We start from the raw sequence: 11,855 nt of genomic DNA, 5'->3' as shown, positions 1-11,855 counted from the left end.
TTGTAAAATGAGCGATTTTCGAGCATTCGAGGAAAAACGCCACTTCCTGGAAAATTCGTAAGAGACATCAAGTATGCGCTGTAATGCCGTATTTGTTAGTGCAATACACGCGATATCATCAGCAAAGCGATTGAAAGTTGCTGGTTATACTAAAAATACCAGTATTTGTACAGGACTATTCCAGGTTAACAACAATTTCGTTAATATACACAAAATATAAGTAGGTTGACAGAACTCCACCTTGTCGTACACCTTGTGACACGGGAAACCAGTCTGATTGGGTTTGATGGACAACAATTGCACTGGTTGTGTTTGTATGACAATCATTAATGATTGACCAAAGTTTTCCAGACATACCTATTTCGCGTAATTTGATAATGAGGCCATGTCTCCAGACCGTATCGAAAGCTTTTGAGATATCTAAAAAGCATACGTAAATATTGCTGCCCTGTTCAACGTTATGGTATATAGTTTCTTGCATATTGAAGGAAGCGGTTAAACACCCAAGGTGCTTTTGAAAACCCAGCTGTTGTCCGCAGGGGAAATGTCTGTCAATAACAAACTCTGATATTCTTGAACATTTTCAAAAACTTTAAGGAAGCATGACAACAGGGCAACTGGTCTGTAGCTTTGCAAGACTACTTAGGTTTGTCTCCTCCCTTGTATAATGGTACGATGATTCCACATTTCCAGAATTCTGGGATTTTCCCGATATATACAATTGCATTAAAGAGTTTAACGAGACACATGTTCAAAAGGTCACCGCCAAAATTAGATGTTCATAGGTAACAAGGTCTGGTCCCGGAGCTTTGCGGCGTTTGAGTTTGTTGAACACTGTTAATATGTCATTGATTGATATTTGGCCACCAAGAAGTTCGTCATGCGACTGAGTACATTCGGTTTCGATGTTCGTGTATTTAGATTCAGTTTGAACATAAAAGGTTTCATCAAATGACGGATCCTTAGACGGGGTATATATATTTTTATAGTACGTCGCAAATGCACTTGCGACGCCCAGGGGATCGCGAAAGGATACGCCCTCTGTCGAAATGATTTCTGGGTATGTGCGGGAAGTTTTAACTTAGTGTTTTTTCACAAGTTTCCAAAACAGACGTATATCACACTCGGCTTCATCTAGATCTTTATATTCTTTGCGCATGTGATCTTCGTATTGTTTAGTGAGCGCATCTCTAAAGCGTCTTTTAGCGCGTTTATAGTTGCAATATGTGTCAAAGACCATGCCACGTGGCCTCCTTTTGCCTATCCATATGCGCCAGAAGTTTCGTTCGGTGGAGTGCAGTTGCTTAATTTCCTTGGTCCATCCTGGTCGAGTGTGAGGGTTATAACCTGTATGGGGAATGCATTGCCGTGAAGCTACGATAATAATGTTACACAGTTGTTCACAAAAATGATTCAAATAGGCAACTGAGTGCATTTCACATTTTAATAGACTGCGAAGATCGGATAGTATAGTTGCCTTGTAGCAATCTATAGCCTCAGTGGTTGCTTTATGCCAAGCTGGTAATTTTAGTGTGGATGTCTGATGACAATGGCGTGAACATTGAGATTTAAAAGAAGCTAATGCAGGCAAATGGTCTGACGTGTTACAAATATAGCCCTCTTGAAAAATATGAAAGGTAACTAATGAATCCAGCATGCATTTGTTAAATAAAATGTAGTCAAGCATTGTGCTTTTTGGAACAAATGTAAACAATTTGCCTGAATTTTTAAAATCTCTACCAGGCATACAAAATTCGCATTTGCTAACAAAGTCAAGCATCAGTTTTGACTTGTAAGCGTTTGTGTAACTTATAATACTACCGTTGAGATCACCTGCTATAATAACATTACCATAGGATCTATAATGACAATATAAACTTTCCACATGGTTAAGCTCTTGTATATAAGTATCTACATTACTATCAGCATTGAGATATACACCAAATATATACAACATTTCACCATTGTTGTATGTAATTTCAACACCAACAATCCGATTTGAGTTAAAACTTGGTATTTCTTTCATTGAATATTGTAATGACCTTTTAAACATGATACCCACTCCACCTTTGCCAACAAAATGTTGGTAGGTAGGCAATTTAACATCTGTATCTACCTTAACAAAACTCAAATAATCTTCATGTACAGAATTAAGGTAATTTATACAAGTTGTATTGTCTTTCAACTTATGTTCAGAAATAACAGCTAATCGCATTGAGTTTGGTCTAACAGCTTTGACAAACTCATAGTCGATGACATAACCCCTCTAACATTCCATGATATAAAAACTTACCATAGCAAATGATAATAATACATTTAGTACAATTGTGATATTGTGAAAGTACATAAAACAAATTTAGTAATAGGCACCCCGTTAAATTAGTCATACTCTTGCCACCGTTCGGGTTGTCGGTGGTACCTTTCATTGTCACTTCGATTTTGCCATTGCCACAAGAGCTGTACCACCTGCGGCATGAAATATCATCAGGCCAGAATCTGCGACTCTCTACACGTTGCTCGTGTTGGAGAGGTACGTTGATTTTTGCTGCCAATTGCAACCGATGAGAGCGACCGGAAAACAAGACGATGTGTGCTATTTTAACACCTTTGCTTGCAACATAGTTTATTATGCCTTGTTTTGATGATTCGGGATCAATGCCTGAGAGATAAAATCTGGAGTTTCTCTTGTAAGTAATCCCTCGGAAAATGTCTTGTGTAGAATTTCCGGAGCCTTTGCTGTCGTCAAAGGTAACGTTCAGATCAACCGAATGAAGACTAACATCTGTGACAAGGTCGTGCCTGACCGGTTGTGGTTGACGAGACACGGTTACATGAGTACCGCTATCTGCTTGATTGACTTGGCTTGTAGAGTCGGTGGAGCGTGATTTATACTGAGACACAGGTGTTTGTACGGCAGATTGTTTTTTGCTAACGGTAAACAATGTGGTACACGGGTTGCTCGATACGATTGTGGTTGATGGTTTTTCTAGGTTGTGTCGTGACTTGTCACTTTCCGAATTTGGGTCAGACATTTTGCTATAACAGTAGCCTTTACACATGAGTCGGATGGGGTGTGAGAAGCTGAAGTATTCTGATGAGTATTAACTGGAGATGATACAGCGTTGGCGTATGACACAGGGGAGAGTTTAGAGTTTATTTGTTTCTGTAAACCAGAGCTCACTTTGGACAGTCGTTTAATGTCATCATCCGTTTTGTTAATATACTTTCGTATATCTGTATAATCAGTTTCAAGACGTTTGAATTGTTGGGTGGATATATGCATAGAGTCATATTTTGAGAACTTTGATTCTGTGTTCGATTTGATATTCTCGTAATCTCTCTTGAGTTTTTTATGCTTTGTTTTGAATTGGGCAAGATCAAGGTTTAAATTATTAATTATTTAGTTTTTGTCTTGAATAGTATGTTCAAGTTGATTTACTCTTTGTAACAAAGATTGCAAGGACACTCTGATGTCGACAAGCGAGATTATCTGAACCTCAAGATTGTGTGCTGTGCTTTTCTTTTTATCAAATATGGTGTCTATTCCGGATTTGTCACCCTGAAGAAATAGGTAAAGAGTATGACAATTATGAGCATATGTCTTAGCGCTTTTGCTCTTTGTTGTGGTCTTTCTATTGATCAAATTATCACTTGGACAACCTTCAAGTTTTCTAGCCCTAGTACTCAACACATTTCGGTACCAAACTAAAAGTCGATCATCATCTCAACACATGTCTTTTGGTAGATCTTGTAGTTCATTGTCTACTCGTTGTATATCTATTTGATTTAACACGTAATTATCTACGTTTGAAGACATTGGTGAACTTACTGTTTGTTGAACGAAAGATTCGTTGTGTTCAAGAGAACTACTCACGGTGTCCAGGCCATCGGTAAACAAGCGTTTAAAATCGCCGTTTTCTTCAGAAATTTCACATTGTAGCATATCAGTCAATAATTCACAGTTTGTTTGGGGTACTTCTAGGTAAACTTCCATCACATGGCTGGTGCACATTTTGGTGCGAAACACACGTCCTGCATTGACGACGCCATTTTAATATTAATTCAATTTAAAAGTCATTTATTTTATCACTCAACTCCGAATAAAAATTAGGATTATCCCTATTGGGCCCGTATAAATTGACTAGGGTAATTGAGTACTTGTTATTTATCATTTTATTTGATATCATGAAATTTCCTTCATTATTGCTTCAACACTTCTAAAATATTTATTTCATTTGGGCTATTAAATAAGGTTCCTCTTGCATCCGATTTGCCCGAGCTTATAAGCATCTCTTTACCCCATTGAGAATAAACTGAGTTTTTTTTTATCTAATTCTGTACAGTGAGTATTTTGTAAACAAGAGATGGATGATTTATGAGTTCTTAAATAGTTATGACCATCTCTTTTTTTCATGGGACCATGTAACCCTCTGCAGTTTACAGAATTATTTTACACTAAGTCATTGATAAATTGTAAACTGTATAGCAAGCTTAAGTAAGCACCTATGCATGATACATTCACTTAACCCTTTCACACATGCATCAAAAAAGACAAATACTTCCTGTAAGATAATATACATGTAACAAAACATGTCATGAACAAATATATTATGTACAGATTTGGGTCTCGCTAGTTTAGAGTATGTTTTTAAATTGTAATTAAGATAGTAAACCTTATCTTAAATACATTGAAATGAGAAAACCCTGTTATTGCACATATAAACTCATACACAGGGGTACAGAAAAAAAACAAGTTTAAGTCCCCATGCGTAATTACTACATAACAAAGGGTATACCTATAACCTTTATTTTAAACATTCAAACTTCAGGGCGTAGAAAAAAACCCACATGTAAGTCCCCATGTTAAGTGACGTACTACGTATCAAAGAAAATACCTGTAAATCTTATTTTAATAACTCATACCTCGGGACTTGGGGAAAAAAAAGTATTAGTTCCCATGTGCGATTACCTCATCTCTTAGAAAATACCTGTAAACTTCATGTTCATATAGATCTAAGAAAATATCAATAAATTCATAATTTGAGGCACAGGACAAAGAGTATACCAGTATAAAACCGATTTAAAAACGAAGATAAAAGCAAAAACAAAAAAAGGAAGCCTGCAAACCGATGCCGGTTTAATACATCTATGTGTACATTATCAGTATCTAGTGTAATTAACTATCAACTGACATCTTCATTTTCATCATTTATAATGAATAAAGCACTCGCACAAGATTTCTTCTCTTAAATTATTTGGTATTCTCTAATCACATCCATGAACACCGGATTATCACATCATGAATTATCGCGTTTTGTTTAACTGACCAGGAACCATTCTTTTTCATCTTTTGGTAGATTTTCCATAATTACGTCATCTTTTGTTTTCTGGTCTGGTTCTGGTCTTCGTTCCCGATTTCCTGAGTTCATATGCCTTTCGAGCCAATTCCCCCTCTTCTTCTTCAAATGCACCGGTAGATCCGTTCGAACAGCGTAGCCCTTTGGTAAGGTTGTGAATCTTGCTAGATTAAAGATCATATGTCGGTCCTCCATGCGGAAAATTTCACTATTCTGCCTCTGGTGAATTTGGTTTATAGGTGCTTTTGGTATTCTTTTGTACTCTATGTGAGCTTTCAATCAGCATCGACTCTGTTGATTCTTATGAAATGCTTAGTTTCTCATGAAGAAATTTTACAATAATCTCGTGGGTTACTTCACCTGCTTCTTTTGGAATGCCGTAAAATGATAAGTTGTATTTAAGTGATCTTGCCTCTTGTTGTATTATTCGGTTCTGGGGTTCTTTCAATGCATCCTCTATCGTGTCCATCTTGTCAACCTGTGGATTAATAACTTCATTCTGCTGTTTTTCCAGCTCGGCCAGCTTGTCCTTATGATTCTGAAGGGACTCGTTTATTTGTTTTAATTCGCCGGTCATGGTATCGTTCACCTTGCCCCCTAATTAGGTCTCACACAAGGAATTAATTTCACTATATGTTACTATATAGCTTTAATTCAGTTAATTAATTAACTATACTCTCAGCATATAATTCATGAAAGAGAAATTTTAGTTAAATGCTTCAAGAAAAATTTTAGATCAGAAAAATAACGCCTTAAGCGGTTTCTAAGAGAGATAATTGAGAGTAAACATACCTACCCCCAAATACACGTGGGTTCCACATGTTGACAAACAGGCTCAGCACCATCCAGGAAGTTGCATCATGCGCATCTAAAAAAATAGTTCCACTGAAATTAGTGTGACAATTCCCCTAAAGTAATAATTCTCCTAGCCACTGAGTCCAAAATCAATACTATAGGCCTAAAATAAGGTGCCAAAAAAGGAAGAAAGAAAAGAAATTGTCTCTATTTATATGGAACTACAATTGACTAAGTTCAGTTTGATTGGCTATTTCCTTGCGTAAGACCTTTAAGACAACTAAAAGTTTATGAAATTTAATTAAATTTGCAGAAAATGTCTAGTAGGTATCTATCACCTATATGCAAGTGTATGAAAATCTACTTTTGACCCTAAGGGATTAAAAATAGGAGATAACTCTTCTTTACAGCTTGCTGAATTCTGGAGTAAATTTCTGTTAAAATTCATCTACAGTTCATCCTTTTAAAACTCAATAAAAATTAATTAGTGAGATATTGAGAAAAGAGCTTGGAATGAAATGAAACCTGAAATGTTAGAGTTTATGTGTATGTGCTTTAAAAAAAATTCATCTCTAATTAATAGACATTAATTAGCTAAGAAACAGGAAAATGACTTAAATATTGGAATTAATTAGCAAAAAGTTGTTAATTTTAATTCTAAGACAAAGACAGAGACTGGAAAAAATGGTGCCAGAAGAGTCTTCAATAATGTACCTTGGAGCTTTGATAACGGTGGTCACTGATTAATGGCTAGTGATAAGATAAGAGGTTCTTAAGCAATGGGGTGTGATGAGGCTTTTCCATCAGTCATCAAAGATGGGGGTTCCTCTTAGAAGACATGGCAGCTCTAAAATAAATAAACAGTATGAAAGTTTACAATACTTAAAAATTTGCACCACACACAACATCATATTATTAGAAAAAGTCTGCAAGTGTACAGTTCAATATAAATCATGCCAAAGAAAGGACCAAAGTGGCTGCATCAACATCAGTACAAAAAAGGAAACATACCTCACAACAAGGGCCAGAAAAGTACAGGGACCACCAGTCCAGTACAGTGTCTATGTCCTATAAGAAGGCTGAGTAAAGAAGAGTAACAGGACGTCGTACAGCAGCAGAAGGATGGAATATTCACAATAAGCGATGCTGAGCGTAGAGGCAGTCAAATGAAGATTTTGCGACCCGGGCCGAGTGAAGTGCAGCTGGTAGACTCATACACGGATGCAGAGTCACCGAACCCTAATTCCAGACTTTACAAAGTTCTCCATCAAGAAAAAACTGCTAAACTATGGAACCATGCATTTAAAGAGCACTCACAGAAATTCCTGGACTGTGACGGTTCACTGGACTGGAACCAACATGGGAAGGAAAAGAGAGGCCTGGCATGGATCCTTTCCATTCGATGTAAGAAGTGCCATTACACCAGTCACCGTGAAAAGCTGTACGAGGAAGTCAGTCGATCAGGAAGGGGACGGAGAGCCGCACAGCTTAATGTTGCCATGGCTGTCGGCCACTTGGGTACCAGCCTTACAACAGAGGGTATGCGTGGTGTGCTTCTTGGCGCAAACATCGAACCAGCATCAGCCACTAACATTCATCAGACCTGCAACAAAGTAGGCAAAATCATCACTGACGTGAACAAAAACAGCATGAAGAAAATAAGGCAGGACATTCAAGAGCTTAACGAGAAATGTGGACTTGCCAATTCACCTATAAGAGCGGAGGGAGATGCCCGGTATAACAATGCCACCTTCAGTGCGATAGGGAAAACACCATTCCAAGCTGCCACACAAGTGACATACACTTTAAGTGAAAATGTTACCAAGAAGAAGAATGTTGTGGCAGTGTTTTGTGGCAATAAACTGTGCAAGAAAGGCACCTATCTTAGAGCCAAGGGAAAGGAAATTACCTGCCCCGGACATGAAGGCTGCACTGCAACCATTCCTCCAGAGACCCCCATTGGAGACGAAAAGAGATGGGCTGCGGAATGCATTAGTGAGCTGCAAAGTGATGACCGTCCACTCATCATTTCCCATTTCACCAGTGATGGAGATAGTGCTGCTGCTTCCGGTGCATCTGAAAAGCAAGGGCATATGATTGAAAACCTCAAAGACCTGCGCCACTTCTTTGAATCTCAGAGAAAACAGACGGCTAAAGCTCCATTCAGCAGTCACATGTTTCCTGGAAGAACAAAAGCTATGAGAGAATCCATGCAGATGAGATTTGCCCTGGACCTGAAGCTTAGATGCAGGACCGAGTACGAAAACTGCTACAAACACTACTCCGGTGACTTACCTTTGATGAAACGGGCCATGTCAACCGCTGTCCGTTCCATCATCAGCTGCTACCAAGGACAGTGCGGAAAGTCCTGCCAACTTCATTCCTTCTCCTGTCGCGGACTGAAAAACAACAAGTGGAACTCTTCAGTGTTGCCTCGTGACTTTGAATTAAGCATGACAGAAGAAGACATGTGCTTGTTAAAAGACTGTATAAATCTGACTTTGGGACCTAATAATCTTGATAGAATTAAATATCACACTTGTACACAAAAATCTGAATTTGTTAATAGGGCATATTTAAAATCAAATCCAAAATGTATTACAAGTAGTAGAAATTTTGAAAGTAGAATACATAAAGTTGTGCACTCACTCAATCGGGGTCATGGAAATTCAATATTGGAACTTTGTGAATCTGTAGGGGCACCTGTTGTAAAAGGAAGTAGAGTAGTCCATCATCTATAACAACAGCAAAATAGGCAAAATTACTTTAAAATGAAACAAAAACTCTTAAAATATAAATACCAAAGAAAATTTTCCAGATCTTAAAGATATCAGCTCTATGATAAAAAGTCTAAAGAAACTTATAGTAAGTCACTAACAGATCCAAAGTTAAACAGGAAGTAGTTAAGTGGGGGGGGGGGTGTTATCATAGGTGGGTTGGGGGGGGGGGGTGTAGTTAGAATGTTTGAAATGAAATGTTTGTTATATTATACCTATCATATGAAATTTGTATTACATTCAATGATTACTCTGTTTAAATAATGTGCACTGAATGTATGGTAATGTGTGAATGATGAGTGTATAAAATGTGAAATGTCCTTTTATGGGGTGCTCAGTTCATGTAATATGTTATATTTTTCAGTGTTTATCTTATTAAAATGATTGCAAACAATTATCTTGATTTTCTTACCTGTCTGATGTACACAACAAAGAGGACTGAGACGATTGGTTGAAATACGGGTACACAGGTGCCAAATTTCACCGTTGGTGACAAGACAGCATCCCGCATTGTTTATCCGCCATTGTTGATCTTTAACAAGGGAGACAACTCCTGAAATTCGAAAAAATGCAGTTTAAATAAAAGTTACATGTTTCTCTTTAGGTCTCACACAAGGAATTAATTTCACTATATGTTACTATATAGCTTTAATTCAGTTAATTAATTAACTATACTCTCAGCATATAATTCATGAAAGAGAAATTTTAGTTAAATGCTTCAAGAAAAATTTTAGATCAGAAAAATAACGCCTTAAGCGGTTTCTAAGAGAGATAATTGAGAGTAAACATACCTACCCCCAAATACACGTGGGTTCCACATGTTGACAAACAGGCTCAGCACCATCCAGGAAGTTGCATCATGCGCATCTAAAAAAAATAGTTCCACTGAAATTAGTGTGACAATTCCCCTAAAGTAATAATTCTCCTAGCCACTGAGTCCAAAATCAATACTATAGGCCTAAAATAAGGTGCCAAAAAAGGAAGAAAGAAGAGAAATTGTCTCTATATATATGGAACTACAATTGACTAAGTTCAGTTTGATTGGCTATTTCCTTGCGTAAGACCTAAAGCAGTTAACCACGCAGATAGCGATTCGTCTAGTTTTGAGATCTCCTCAAAAATATCAAGATAAAGCTTGAATAGCTTCTAAACTATCCATATTTAAAGAATTGTCTGATAGTAGCTCATAATTGTTTGTCTTAAAATAACATTTTAAAAAATAATTCAAGCTTGATTATGTATTTTCATTATCCAGGTCTAACAATAATGTCATTAGAAATATTAATCGTTTTACAGTGTTATTTCTTGTTACTAAATAGCAAAGAATCTAATTCATTAGTCGGTTATTATTGCTTTGTTCATTTTATCTCAACATCTTTCATAAGTGCTTGTAATACAGTATATATGTTTTAAGAAATCCTGTCTGCTTTCTGTTGCACTTGGCAATTGATAGCTAAGAATTTGCTTTAAAAAGTTGATTTTTCAGTCTTATTTTGTTTTAGATTTGTTTTGTTTATTCCTGTCGTTCTAACTTCGAAACAAACACTGTATACGTAGTCACTGATTTTGATAGTTTTATGTTTGTTATTTGACATATCAAATTAAAGTGAGATAAATGGGTTTAATATTCTTTTTGTTTTGCAAATTCGAAAAAAAATCCATCTCTTGTTTTCAAACATTTCAGATATATTATTAAAGGTACATGTTAGTATTTTGTTTGAACCCAATTAAATTTGATTGAAGCCAATCTAAGGATTCTGATTGAAAACTTTAAAGACTTAATTGATAGCAATTTTCAATTCTTAAAGGACATGTTTTAAAATCAAACCTTGCACATAAAACAGAATATTAAGTACTATTTATACCACTTTTATTTGATATGTCAAAAAGCAAACATAAAACTATCAAAATCCTTAGCTATGTATACTGTGTTTGTTTTTAGTAAGTAATGAAGAAATGAGAAAAAATATTTGAAAAGAAATAAGACAAATAAATCGACTTCTTTTTTTGTAAGTTCTTAGCTATCGATTGCCAGCTACAAAATCTCGAAGTTTCTGAAAATGGCTATACTGTAAAAAAGCACTTATGAAAGATGTTGAGCTGGAATAAACAAAGCAATAATAATCGACTAATAATTTAGATTTTTCGCTATCTACTGTCAAGAAAAAACACTGTTAAATGATTAATATTCTTACAATGGCGTTACTGTCAGACAAGAATTTTAAAAATACACAATGAAGCTGGAATAAGGGTACTTGCAGTAATCATTGTTAATTTTTCTATAAAAAGACAAACAGTTCTGAGCTCAAACATTAAGATAATGATTTGAATATGGATAATTTAAGCAGCTACTTCAGCTTTATCATGATATTCTTTAATAGATGTCGGTTTAAATATAATTTTACAAATAAAGCCAAATTTTCCATAGATTGATCATGTCCAAATAGCGTGACTCTTTGTGACGAAGAGTATAGTTATCAGCTTACAGCCCACCAGAAATATTTCCAATCTAGATAATATATACGTTAACAGAATTCTGATTAAATATTTTTTTCAGTGATATTTGAAAATATACTGCTTTAAGATCTGACGTGACACGAGTGCATTGATTATATCATCTAAAAATTGTCATGAACCATTAAATGCCTATAAACAAGTGTTTAAGAAATGCTTAATATTCTAAAATATTAATATATTTTCAATTTTACAATAACTAAATATATCTACCATTTTTACAAAACGTTATATTAAAACATGATTAACTGAATCAAAATACTGATAGTGCTGAAAAGCGCTAACCCAGCTTCTGTATTTATATAACAGATATATCATTATGTATATAACATTTCAGCTTCTGTGTACGCACTATATTTCCTGCAATGATGTATGTAAGCCCTGTACATTAAATTCACAATAGCCCGTAAAT

At 35.8% G+C, this 11,855-nt stretch overlaps 2 long non-coding RNA genes across 2 annotated transcripts; both read right to left on the bottom strand.

Annotated features, from left to right (window-relative positions):
* Positions 1 to 5,964: 5,964 nt before the first annotated feature.
* LOC136273618 (uncharacterized) lies at positions 5,965 to 7,244 on the bottom strand. The gene is made up of 3 exons (XR_010711785.1): positions 7,164 to 7,244; positions 6,867 to 6,999; positions 5,965 to 6,225 (listed from the first exon to the last, which is right to left on the bottom strand). It is a non-coding gene; the product is annotated as an uncharacterized lncRNA (long non-coding RNA).
* An 872-nt stretch (positions 7,245 to 8,116) lies between these two features.
* Positions 8,117 to 8,859, bottom strand: LOC136273617 (uncharacterized). Its single transcript, XR_010711784.1, has 3 exons — positions 8,802 to 8,859; positions 8,448 to 8,551; positions 8,117 to 8,228 (listed from the first exon to the last, which is right to left on the bottom strand). It is a non-coding gene; the product is annotated as an uncharacterized lncRNA (long non-coding RNA).
* Between the last annotated feature and the right edge of the window lie 2,996 nt (positions 8,860 to 11,855).

The sequence above is a fragment of the Magallana gigas genome, chromosome 1 (genome assembly GCF_963853765.1).
Source record: "Magallana gigas chromosome 1, xbMagGiga1.1, whole genome shotgun sequence".
NCBI classification, from domain to species: Eukaryota; Metazoa; Mollusca; class Bivalvia; order Ostreida; family Ostreidae; genus Magallana; species Magallana gigas.
Note: the sequence above shows the minus strand (reverse complement) of the source record. Positions and strands in the feature narration are given on the sequence as shown.